The following is a 12,064-nucleotide window of genomic DNA, read 5'->3' as shown; positions in this document are numbered from 1 at the left end:
TACAATGGTCCTCAGAAACAGCTATTCTGGTTTTTCCAGATTCTTTGAGCTCGTCAGTATAAATTATGCCAGGAAAATGAGAGAACACGATGAAAAGTGAAATCTGATCCCTTCCATTCAGCTGGGGGAACTTGTGTCAGAAGAAACACTCTCCATAATAGATCCCATACATCCCCTGCTTTCATCTCCCATAACAGTGCAAACCTCTGCTGGTTTATTTAGCCAGCAGCTTAATACAGTTTCTTCAGCCATCCATAGAGAGACCAACTCATAAGCAGCTCAGAACAGTTTAGGCAACAATCCTGGAAATCGTGTACAGTTAATGTGATGGAGGTTTGTGCAGCTGGTCCCTGGCTTGGGACCTGCTCAAAGTTAGGCCTCAAAGTTGCATTTCTGGAGAGAAACCAACGGGACTATTGCACGCACGTGGAGGAGAACTGAGATTTGGTTTGGAGCCTGCGCTGCAGAAATACATGTTGCTTACAACATCGGCGCTCAGAGAACAGGAGTGGCCTTGTTCTGACTGCACTACCATGCTTCTTGGGTCCGGCACTAGATGCATTTCTCATATAGAATTCACTGGCCAATTCATTTCATGTTAGTCAGTAACATGAATGACTAGGCAGGACTAGGTTTAGAATAAATTCTCATATGGCACCAGAGCGCATCCAAAGCCCACTGAAGTCAAGCAAAAGACTCCCATCGATTTTGATGGACTTTGGACAAGGCCCTACTAGGGGTTTCCATGGTGTAGCTACTATTTCTTTATTCTCAGGGTTATGCTTCTTCTCTCCACACATGCAGGAAACAGCCCCACCTCCAGCCCCAGGTGACTGAGCTCAGCGGGCTCAAAATTGTGTCCCTCCAATTCATCCCTTCCCTAGCAACTTGTAACTCAATTTGCCTCTTTAATTAAAGGTGCCGGACTGTCAGCTTCTGTAGACTACAGGTGTACCCTAAAGTGGCTTTGTTGTGCTTGTTGACCGTTATCAGCAGGGAGCCTAGAAATCCGTTTGCCACAGAAAAACGCAGAAGTTGCATTTTGACAGAGACTCTTCAGTTTTTACATTTTGTGAAAAAAAATAAACACATACAATTTACTGAAAGTACCAGTGTCACTTATTCAATGTGTGCAACCTGCCCCTCTTGTGGTAAATTGTAAATTTACATAGCTAAATATACTCCAATAAACTGCTTCGGCAAACAGAGGTTACTCAATGGTATATAGGGGTTCGTGTTTTAATGCATCTCAAATTTCACCTCAACCTCCAGACGCGAGTAATTAAAGTTATGAAAAGATGCCAAAAACTTTTAAAATCCCCCCTAAAGTCCATGTCACGGAGTTTGGCAAGGACAAGTTTCACACTGATGGTAACGTGCTGTTCTGTACAGTATGCAGCCAGGCTGGAGATGGCATTCAAAGGCAGACAATTGTAGAACACGTGGAAAGCACTAAACAAACGGAAACAAGAGGCTGATACAGGAGAACCATCGACAACAGCAAAGAAACAATGGACCGTGACTGGATCATTCTATTAACTAGATTTTATTATAATGGATGGTACTGGTAGGCTTTGAACTTGCTTAAAAATTGTAAATCTATCAATAAAACATTGTGATCAACTGATACCTCTATACATTGTGGCTAGGGAAACGAACATTCAGCATTTCATTTTAATCGTGAATTTTTATGGTTTTTTTTTTTTTTAAATCAGAGAATTTGGGGGGGTTTATCACGGGAAACTAGGATCCCTTGTTATCAGACAACAGAGGTCAATTATTCTACAACGTAGCTGGACAAAGACATGCACTAATTATTATTAATAATAAAAGAAAAGCAACAATAATTCCTTTTTGGCAGGCAACGGCCAAAAGCGTGTGGGTCCCTTAACACCCAGCTAAGCTGCAAAAGCAACATGCCGGGGAAGCCACAGAGGGAAGCAAAGAAGCAAACCCATGCCCAACACCACACACAAATCATCATACAAGCCATGCTCCCGGAGCACCGGTAGAGAGGAAACGAAAGAACTTCAGCCTCACCCACAAGGATGCCATGGTACACGAAGGGGGAGAGAGGCCAGAGATGCCAGCCTGTCTTTTCAAATCAGCCCCCTGGGAACATCAGCAGCTCCAATCTGCCGTTAGAGGGTGAGCGATGGGTGACGAACGAGGCGGCCGTTCCATGGCATTCCGACTGGGGGCACAAAATAATGGAAGTTCAGTGACCAGCCCGCCGGCTCCAGGGAAGCAGAGCTCTGTGGAATAGGACAAGCTTAGAGGGCAGAGGAATAATTAGATTTCATACAAGACCTTATTTGTTATGCCGTGTGGGAACTAAACCAGCATGACGCAATGGGAAGTAAAAATAAAGCGTGGCTGCACCCAGCCCCACCGAAGGCAGGAAATCACCATCAGATTACAGCGAAGGAAGGAAAAAGGTGAAACAATGTTTGGGGCAGGATATTCCAGCTGTCTGTGCCAACAGAGAGAGAACATGTTAACCCTGTGCTGGGATGCGGCCCCACCTCTGGGGCAGGGTGGTTGCAGGGTCTGTCACGGAAAAGGAACAGTTTGGGTCACCCTGGAAACAGATTTTTAACCAACTAACCAAAGCTCTTTAGCGACCTTCAGCCCATCAGCTGCCTTACGCCACGCACACACACTCACCCCAGTGCGGGAGCCCGGGCCTACTCAGCTTTGGCATCTTTCAACACTTGAAGGCCCCTCTTGGCCGGCACAGGGGTTGAAGGCCAATTCTGGGGTGTACTGAAAACTGTATTAACCTTGTAAGCTTCCACTTTAAATGGTGGGGGGGGGGGAGCCCAGAAGGGCTCAAATCAAGTTTCCAAATGGCCTAAATAACTAATTCACAACTCTCAGCTGCTCTGGGCAGACAGACCCCCGCCCAGCAGCCTGGCCTGCAAGGCAAGTACTGTTATCCAGACCTCACAGAGGGGGAAGCGGAGGCCGAGGTGGGCCCGGACGTCCCCCAGGCCACACAGTGAGTCGGTGCTGGAGCTGGGATTAGCACGCAAGAGCGAACCTGTGGAAACAGGCGCACTCGCTTCCGCTTACTGCAGCCACAACACGAGGATGGCCATTGTTTAGCATGGCAGGGTAACACCACGGCTCAGCAGTCACCAGTGCCTGGCTCAGGGCTCCAGTCAGGTGTAAAAACCTGCGGAAAGCCATTTGCACTCATAATGGGCCCCACTGCCGGTCAGAAGGATGAGCTCATCCTACATACCAGGGCTGTGCGGCTACTCCCTGTGCTCTAGCCCGCTCAGGCTTTGCTGCTCGGGAAGGGCAAATTGTGTCGGAGTAATGCAGAAGTGAGGGGCTGAGAACAGAAGAGAGAGTGAAAACAGCCAGGATAACAACAGCCTTCTCCTGGTACAGATATCACAGCCGCTTGCTCTACCTGTCGGGGAAGGGGATCTGAGTTGTGGAAGAACAGCTGACAGCCAAGCACAGTCCAGGGGGTCTGAGCATGGGACCAAGAGTCAGGATTGGATGCTAGGTTCTGCCACTAACTTGTGTGCGCTTAGGCAAGTCAATTTCCCCAGCTATAACATGGGGATGATATAACACTACTTGCCTACTTGTAGCAGGGGTTGTGAGCCCTGGGATTGGCAGGCTGTCATAAATATAAAGGGAAGGGTAACAACCTTTATGTATGCAGTATCATAAAATCCCTCCTGGCCAGAGGTACAGAATCACTTACTTGCAAGGGGTTAATCAGTTCAATTAACCTAGTTGGCACCTGACCAGAAGGACCAATGTGGAAAGAAGATACTTTCAAATCTGGGGGAAGCGGGGGGCAGGTTTTGTTTGTGCTCTTTGTTTGTTCCCTCTTGGGACAGAGAGAGACACCAAGCAGATAAACCAGATCCTAAAACGATGCCTGAAATGATCCATATAAAATTACAGAAATTGTAAGTAAAGGCAAGGAAATGCATTAGATTATCTTTTGTTTTAGCTTATGAATTTTCCTTATGCTAAGTAGTAGTTTTATTCCTGTTTTTTGTAACTGTGAGGTTGAGTCCAGAGGGGAGCCCTCTGTGTTTTAAATCTTTTATTATCCTGTAAAGTTACCTTCCATCCTGATTTTGCAGGTGTGATTCTTTTACTTTTTTCTTTATAATAAAGTTCTTCTTTTAAGAACCTGATTGATTTTTAGTGACATAAAAAGACAAGGGTCTGGTCTGTGCTCACTTTGTTAACCTATTGGTTAGTATATTATTCTCAAGCCTCCCCAGGAAAGGGGGTGAAGGGACTTGGGGGGATATTTGGGGGAAATAGGGACTCCAAGTGGACTTTTTCCTGAATTTTTCTCTAAATCACTTGGTGGTGGCAGCAATACCATCCAAGGACAAGGAAAGGATTTGTGCCTTGGTGAAGTTTTTAACCTAAGTTGGTACTTATAAGCTTAGGGGGTCTTTCATGCAGGTCCCCACATCTGTACCCCAGAGTTCAGAGTGGGGAGGAAACCCTGACACAGGCACAGCCAGATCCTCAAAGAAAGATGCTCTAAAAGTCCAATGTATTTGTTATAACTGGTGGGGCCCCATGGCCTCGCTCAGTGAGGCCTGGACCAGTGCTAAGGGCAGGTTCACCCCGGGTTTACATGGGGCAGTTTGTGTAAGAATGACCTGAGTCTGGAGAAACAACACTCCATTTTTAAAGCCCAAACACATAAAAGCACAAAACCTCAAATCTCACAAATGAGAGAGCGAGAAAAAGGCTTTGGGTGCTAAAACACTGCTTGGGGTTGGCAAATCTGCCAATCCAGGTGGCTTCACAGGAACCAGATCCTAGATTGGAGGCTACCAAACAAGCCACTGCTGTCCTTGGGTAGTCTTCAGTCAGCACCCTTGGGTGGGGGTAGGAGGGCAGTGCGTTTCTGCCTCCCAAATCTACCACAATTATCATGCACCTGCTCTGTCACTGAGGCCAGGTCAACTCTATAAACTTACCTGGCGCTAACTACGTCACTCAGGGGTGTGAAAAATCCACCCTGCTGAGCGACACAGTTTCTATAACCCTGGTATAGACCGAGCTATAGAAACCCTCCCGTCAACATAGCAACCACCTCTCGTGGAGGTGAATTCACTACACCAATGGGAGATGTTCTCCTGTTGACGTAGTAGTATCTTCCCTGAAGCGCTGCAGCGTTTTAAGTGTAGATCTGCCTTGAATCACCTACTCCTTTACCACGATTTCTAGGCAGGCCCGACTGGCCGGCCCCTCCAGACGAGCTGGCAGCAATGGTGTTGGCAAACATCACCCTGAGCGAGGCAGCTCATTGGAAGGTGCGAGGGACAGAACGACTCCAGCTACACCTGGATGTTTTGCACCTGTGAAGACCGGAGATGGGCTGTTCTTTTTTGGGGGGGGTGGGGGGGGGTACGTGACCATGGCATTCACCCTCTCTCATGGTCCATCAATCACAGTGTACCAGGCAAAACACGGGTAATCTTGCCAGCCAAACCAGTGCGGAGGGTAACCAGGTGCCTGGTTTTGGACCAGAAAGTCCAGTCAAAAAGGGACCTGAAAGTATCCGGTCAGTTCTACTGACCAGACACCAAAAGTCCAGTTACTGCAGGTGGCGGAGGTGAGGTGATGGGTCATCGCCCACACCAGGCCCTACTCCGCCAGAGCCACCTCTTACCTGCATCAGGTGCTGCAGCTCCGAGCCCGGCTCCACAGGCATGTCCCTCCTGACTCAAGCGAGGGGGGTGGGAGGGGAAAAGAGGCCTGGATGGGGGCAGAGCCTCAGGGGAAGGTGTGAATGGGGGCGGAGCCTCGGGAAGAGGCGGGGCAGGGGAGGTTCTGGCACTCCTGCTGGAGTATCCGGTTTTTAAATATTATCAATCCTACCTGCACTTGATCTAAAGCCTGCCTCTTTGCTCCCTTTCACCGTTCAGTCTTGTTACTTGAACCCTGGTTTGAGATGTAACGAGTCTGGATGCCACCGGAGGAGCACCAATACATTATAAATATAAATAGCCCAGTAGAAAGGGGCTTGATTCTTGGTTTGACTGTGTTATTACTTGCGTTACAGTCGTGGCGTAGGCCTCAGCCGTCACACACGCTTCAGGAGCCTTATACAGACTGTCAGGAGACTCCAGCATAAAAACCCAAACCGGCAGCCCTTCAATCTCCTGCTTTGTCAGCCCTAGCGGTGAACGGCTGGGCATGGAAGATGAGGAGGACCCATCCTGCCCGCTAGCTGATGAGCTCCCCCACGTTACTGAGAATATCCGAGTCAATGAGCCAGAGGCAGGAGGTTGCCCCCGGCCAGTGAAGCCCTGCAGGAGATGTTCGGGGGTGGGGGGTATTGCTCACATTGTGCAGAGCCCTGGGCCAGGCCCCTAACACCCTGCCTGGCTGCCACTCAGTGACTGTAGGAAAACCCCTCCCCCAGTTCCCGGCACTAACTGAGTCGCGCCCAGCACAGAACACATTGTCCGATTTGCAGCGGCGACCAGCGGGACTTTCAGATGCACGACATAAAAAATGGCAGCTGCCTTAAGCACAAGGCCAGCCTGGCTCACCCTGCACGTCCCTGCCTCATTCACCACACCCCTTCCAACCTCCCCAGCTAACAAGGCAGGACCCTGCAGACGAGAGTCTCCTCTGGGCAGCCTCGACTCATCCCTACAGCTGGCCCCTCCTGCGCACCACACGAGTCTGTGCCCCAGGGCTGAGGCCTGCCAGAGGGGTCAGCACCCTGGGCACTGTGGCCTCGGTTAGTGTCCCAAGTGCTGGTCGATTGAGCAATTGGCAAATCAGGAGGAGAGGGTGGGGAGGTGAGGAACTAATTAGCCCTCTGTTAACCCTGATAAAAGCCAGGAAGGAAGGGTTCCAGGGAGGGGCAGGAGAGAGCTCTTGTCCTAGGCCCTGCCAGAGAAGAACAGAAAGCCGTAGGGATCACAAACTGGGATGTCGCACGGTTCAGGTGTTGGTGGAAGGGGCGGGAATAAAATACAGACTGGACACGGAAAGAAGTGGTCTGAGCAGCTCCTGGTGCCTGGGAGGGCAGGGACAGACCATCGCCTGTCACGCAGTCCTGGGGGAAACAGCGTGTAATCATGTAATTTATGATGGTATCATACAACATCACAATTGTATCATTGTGCACACATACAGGGGGGGGAGTGAGGAGTCAGTGGGGGGCTTCTCTCTGGGAAAGACCAGGCAGCCCTCTCAACAGCTGCCTGACATTTGACAGGGTTAGTGGTATAATTATGCAAAGCTTCCTACAGTCAAATTCTTTCTTAGCCTTGCTCTCCCCAGGTGGCCATGGTCCTCACTACTGAGGAAACAAACCTGGCTCCCAGCTGGAATAGCTTGTGTAAGTGCTTCGAGTCACTAGCTCAGAAACAATAGCACATGCCTGAGTAAGTCAATGGCAACGGGCCAGATCCAGCTGTTTTGCACCACTCCAGTAGCACAAAGCAACCGTAACGCTGGTCCGAGTGGCCAGCCGGGGATTGCTATGGCACAAGGGAAAGGGTTAAGAGGAGACAGGAGAGGCTGGAGCATCAGTGATGCCCAGTTGTTGCAATGACCCCATGGATCAATACTCTGGGGAGAAAAAAATGCTTCTGATTTCAATTCCCCAAGCGGGAGGCGGGGGAGGGAGTGCCCACTCTGCGCGTTTCACTGCTTGGAAATGTGCGTTGTGTTCACATGCTGTGATCAAGGCTTATCCATGTTTTAACTTGCTTGTAAATCGACTTCCGCATCTGGGATCGCGCAGGCTGAGGACAGCAAACACACTGCTGCAATAGCCGAGAACGGCTCTGCTGTCCACGGGTCACTGTCCTTTCCTTCCAGGGGAAGCCGCCAAGTCTTACTTCACACGCCTCCGGTCCCGTAGGCAGATGTTGACCTAGGGCAGCGCTGTGTGGGAGAGAATCCAGTAAGTGACACGATGGGCACAGAAACCACCATTTTATAGCGTTGTCGGTGCACTATTTCCACTTGGACGGTGACCTACAGTCTACTGGTTTTGCTAAGAGGGCCTAGACGTTGACACACTCCAGGCTAGAAGAAAGGCACGGCTGCCCCTTGGAGGGGGGGTGTCCCCTGGGCTTGTCAGTTGCTGGCAAGAGGAGAGGCTGCAAAGCCAACTTCGAAGCAGTATTTTCCAACGGGTACCAGGGAGCAGATCAGCTGCCTGACCCCCCGGAGATCTAGCCCCAGCTCTTTTCAGGACACAGCTCTCCTAGCAGAGGTGCCATGATGCGCGTGTGGGCTGACAGCGCAGACACTGAAAGAGGGCTGGAAATAATCCCAATCCCTCCTGTTCCTGAACTCATGGGGTTGGCCTTCCCGCCCTTCCCCAGTCAGTGATCACCACAGCAGAGCCCTTGCTAGTCTCTACTGCACTCACACAGCTCTCCCTGATGGGCAGTTCATGCTGGTGCACACGCCAGTTCTGCACTCTGGTGGACAGAGAGATGCTAAACACTCGAAGTCCAATGCATGGTTGTCTCTTGACCTCAGGGGAGCCGAGGGTGCCTAGCATCTAAAAACCGTTAAATACACTCCATAGCCATATTCAATCTCCTACACCAAGCAATCTGTATCCTAGGGCTCTTAAACATAGTAAGAGAACCAAAAAAGTGCCACCCTGGCTAAACAACAAAGTAAAAGAAGCAGTGAGAGGCAAAAAGGCAGCCTTTAAAAAGTGGAAGTTAAATCCTAGTGAGGAAAATAGGAGGGAGCATAAACTCCGGCAAATGAAATGTAAAAATATAATTAGGAAGGCCAAAAAAAAGAATTTGAAGAGCAGCTGGCCAAAGACTCAAAAAGTAATAGCAAAAAAAAATTAAGTACGTCAGAAGCAGGAAGCTGCTAAACAACCAGTGGGGCCACTGGACGATTGAGGTGCTAAAGGAACACTCAAGGACGATAAGGCCATTGTGGAGAAACTAAATGAATTCTTTGCATCGGTCTTCACGGCTGAGGATGTGAGGGAGATTCCTACACCCGAGTCATTCTTTTTAGGTGACAAATCTGAGGAACTGTCCCAGATTGAGGTGTCATTAGAGGAGGTTTTGGAACAAATCGATAAACAAAGCAGTAATAAGTCACCAGGACCAGATGGGATTCACCCAAGAGTTCTGAAGGAACTCAAATGTGGATAGTTCTCTGAAAACATCCACTCAATGTGCAGCGGCAGTCAAAAAACCGAACAGAATGTTGGGAATCATTAAGAACGGGATTGATAATAAGACAGAAAATATATTTGCCTCTATATAAATCCATGGTACGCCCACATCTTGAATACTGCGTGCAGATGTGGTCGCCCCACCTCAAAAAATATATATTGGAATTTGAAAAGTTTCAGAATAGGACAACAAACATGATTAGGGTATGGAACGGCTGCCATATGAGGAGAGAGAAATAAGACTAGGACTTTTCAGTTTGGAAAAAAGATGAATAAGGGGGGATATGATAGAAGTCTATAAAATCATGACTGGTGTGGAGAAAGTAAATAAGGAAGTGTTGTTTACTCCTCATAACACAAGAACTAGGGGTCACCAAATGAAATTAATAGGCAGCAGGTTTAAAACAAACAAACAAAAGGAAGCATTTTTTCACACCACGCACAGTCAACCTATGGAACTCCTTGCCAGAGGATGTTGTGAAGGTCATGACTATAACAGCGTTAAAAAAAAACTAGATAAATTAATTGAGGATAGGTCCATCCATGGCTATTAGGCAGGATGGGCAGGGATGGTGTCCCTAGCCTCTGTTTGCCAGAAGCTGCGAATGGGCGACAGGGGATGGAGCACTAGATGATTACCTGTTCTGTTCATTCCCTCTGGGGCACCTGACATTGGCTGCTGTTGGAAGACAGACTGCTGGGCTACATGGACCTTTGGTCTGACCCATTATGGCTGTTCTTATGAATTTTCTTACTGTAAAAATGAAAATCAGAAGTGAGGCTGAAATGAACAGAGACAACCCATATTAGTCATTTCAATCTGAGGTGTCTAAAAATCAGTGTCCAGGTGACAGACCAGTGGCCAACAGAGATATGTCCCCTTTGTGATCTTTCTATTTCCACCACATACCCAACCGTTTTCATGGTCTTAAGACCCATCACAATTGCTTTGGCTAAATTCTCCCTCCTTCTTTGGTTTATAATTAACTTTGCCAAACGTAGCCAGTTTTTGGTGAGTAATCTGTTCACTCAGGTAAAACTTGGAAGACAGAAATGTCAATGAAATAACCAATGTCTGAAACAACAAGATCAGATGTGAACTTTGATCAACAAGCTGCCCACCCGGCATAGCCGGTATTTCAGCCTGTGCACCCCTTGGCTGCTCGTGCCAGGAAAGGGGGGGTTAATAATTTGCGAGGCCCCTTTGTTCCAGTGTTACGCCAAGTCCTTTTTACTGTCATTTAAACCTCCAACTCACTGCAGAACTCCCAGCCCCCAACTGCCCACTTCAAGGACTCGTAGGATAAAATGTGCAGTGAACTTACTTCTGAATATTATCCCGTGAAGCAGCCTCATTAGCAGGGTTTGCAAAGGAACATTGCCAACACAAAACACAGGCAAGAGATGACATCGAAACCGACCAATATGCTGGCTTTCCGACTGAGGGGCCACCAGAGCAAAGTGTCTGTCACAGCATGTGGCGCCTCCTCCTGGCGGCTCTGGGGATTAGCTCTTGCCAGGCACTGTGCTTCCCTCCTCTGGCAGTCTCTCTACCCGCCGTCTCTGTCACCCTGTGGCTCTTCTCACTCCCAGAGCTGCTGCTTCCTGTTTGTGGCTTGGCCCTCCGACCAGCTCACTAAGGTCCTACCCTTCTGGGGAAATCAAAGTCTTCCAGACCCACAGTCCGACTGGCATCTCCTGCGCCACTTCCCAGTGGCTGGTAGGGGAGCCCGGGCCCACCCTCTACACTTGGACCCAGCCCAGGGACCTTATAAAAGCAGCCAAGGTCTGTATGGTCCTACTCCTCACTGCTGTTTCCCTGGGCTTCTTCCTACTTATCTGACTTTCCCCCTTTCTGGGCTGGACAGCCCCAGCTCCCTCCTCCCAGGGAGCCCCCATCGCTGCACTCAGCTCCTGGCTTTATACGGGCCCCTCCTGTTCTGCCCGGCTGCGCCCATTTCGAATTAGCGCCCTGCTCCTGTCTCTTTCTTCAGATGCTGCCTGGGCAGTTTATTGGCCTGCCTAGCCACGCCAACCCCATTCCTCCTCTTGGGAGGCTGTTCCAAAACCTCACACCTCTGACGGTTGGAAACCTCTTCTACAGATGGAAGCACAACCCATATTGAAGGGTGGCTTCCCCTGCCGGCTCACTGTGAACACGCAAGGAGAAGCTGGAAAATAAATACATCTGCTTCTGAGCAGCCGTCTTATCTGTATTTGGGATCCCTCTCAGCATGTGGAACAAACAAATGAGACAATCGGTTTTAAAGTCTATGAACCACACACATCCTGGGCTCCTTTGCACGGAGATTACTGTGGAGTAGAACAGCAGGACCCTTTGCTCCCCCGGCCGAACAGGGCCAGGACCCCGGCTGACAGGGAGCGACAGCACTCCATTCTGACTGAGCCAGATCACAGTTCCTTTTCTCACCAAGCAGATATTCAGCGTAAGAAGGAGGAAAAGCACCACTGCATATTAGCCAGACATCAAAGCACATTCACAGTCCCCTGCAATAGCATTTGTACCAAACAAAATGCAGTTGGGTCTTTTACAGAAAAAATACCAGCCAGAATATTTCTTAATGACCCTCTCCCACGGGCCAGGCAAATCAGACGGACCCAGAACGTGCCCCCTGCACCTGGGATTCCAGCCGGGTTCTTTCCGTCTTGCAGCCGGGACACTGAATTCACACAGGGCCTGATCTGCAGACTAAGAGGTGGCCATTTTTTCACACAGTCCCTTTTCAGACCACACTGAAAACCACTCTGCTCACAAGCCTTGTGAAGGTGAAGGACCCTGGGGGGCAGGTTCACCAGATAAAGGGATTTGGGGTTACAATTATCTGCTGTATCACCACGGCATATGGGAGCTGCTGGGCTGGC

General features: G+C 49.4%; 1 long non-coding RNA gene across 1 annotated transcript; it reads right to left on the bottom strand.

Moving 5' to 3' along the window:
- Positions 1-7,073: 7,073 nt before the first annotated feature.
- LOC122174313 (uncharacterized) lies at positions 7,074-11,214 on the bottom strand. Its single transcript, XR_006175948.2, has 2 exons — positions 9,821-11,214; positions 7,074-7,908 (listed from the first exon to the last, which is right to left on the bottom strand). It is a non-coding gene; the product is annotated as an uncharacterized LOC122174313 (long non-coding RNA).
- Positions 11,215-12,064: the final 850 nt, after the last annotated feature.

This window comes from Chrysemys picta, chromosome 10, assembly GCF_011386835.1.
Source record: "Chrysemys picta bellii isolate R12L10 chromosome 10, ASM1138683v2, whole genome shotgun sequence".
Taxonomy (NCBI): domain Eukaryota; kingdom Metazoa; phylum Chordata; order Testudines; family Emydidae; genus Chrysemys; species Chrysemys picta.
This window is presented reverse-complemented; position numbering and strand designations above follow the sequence as displayed.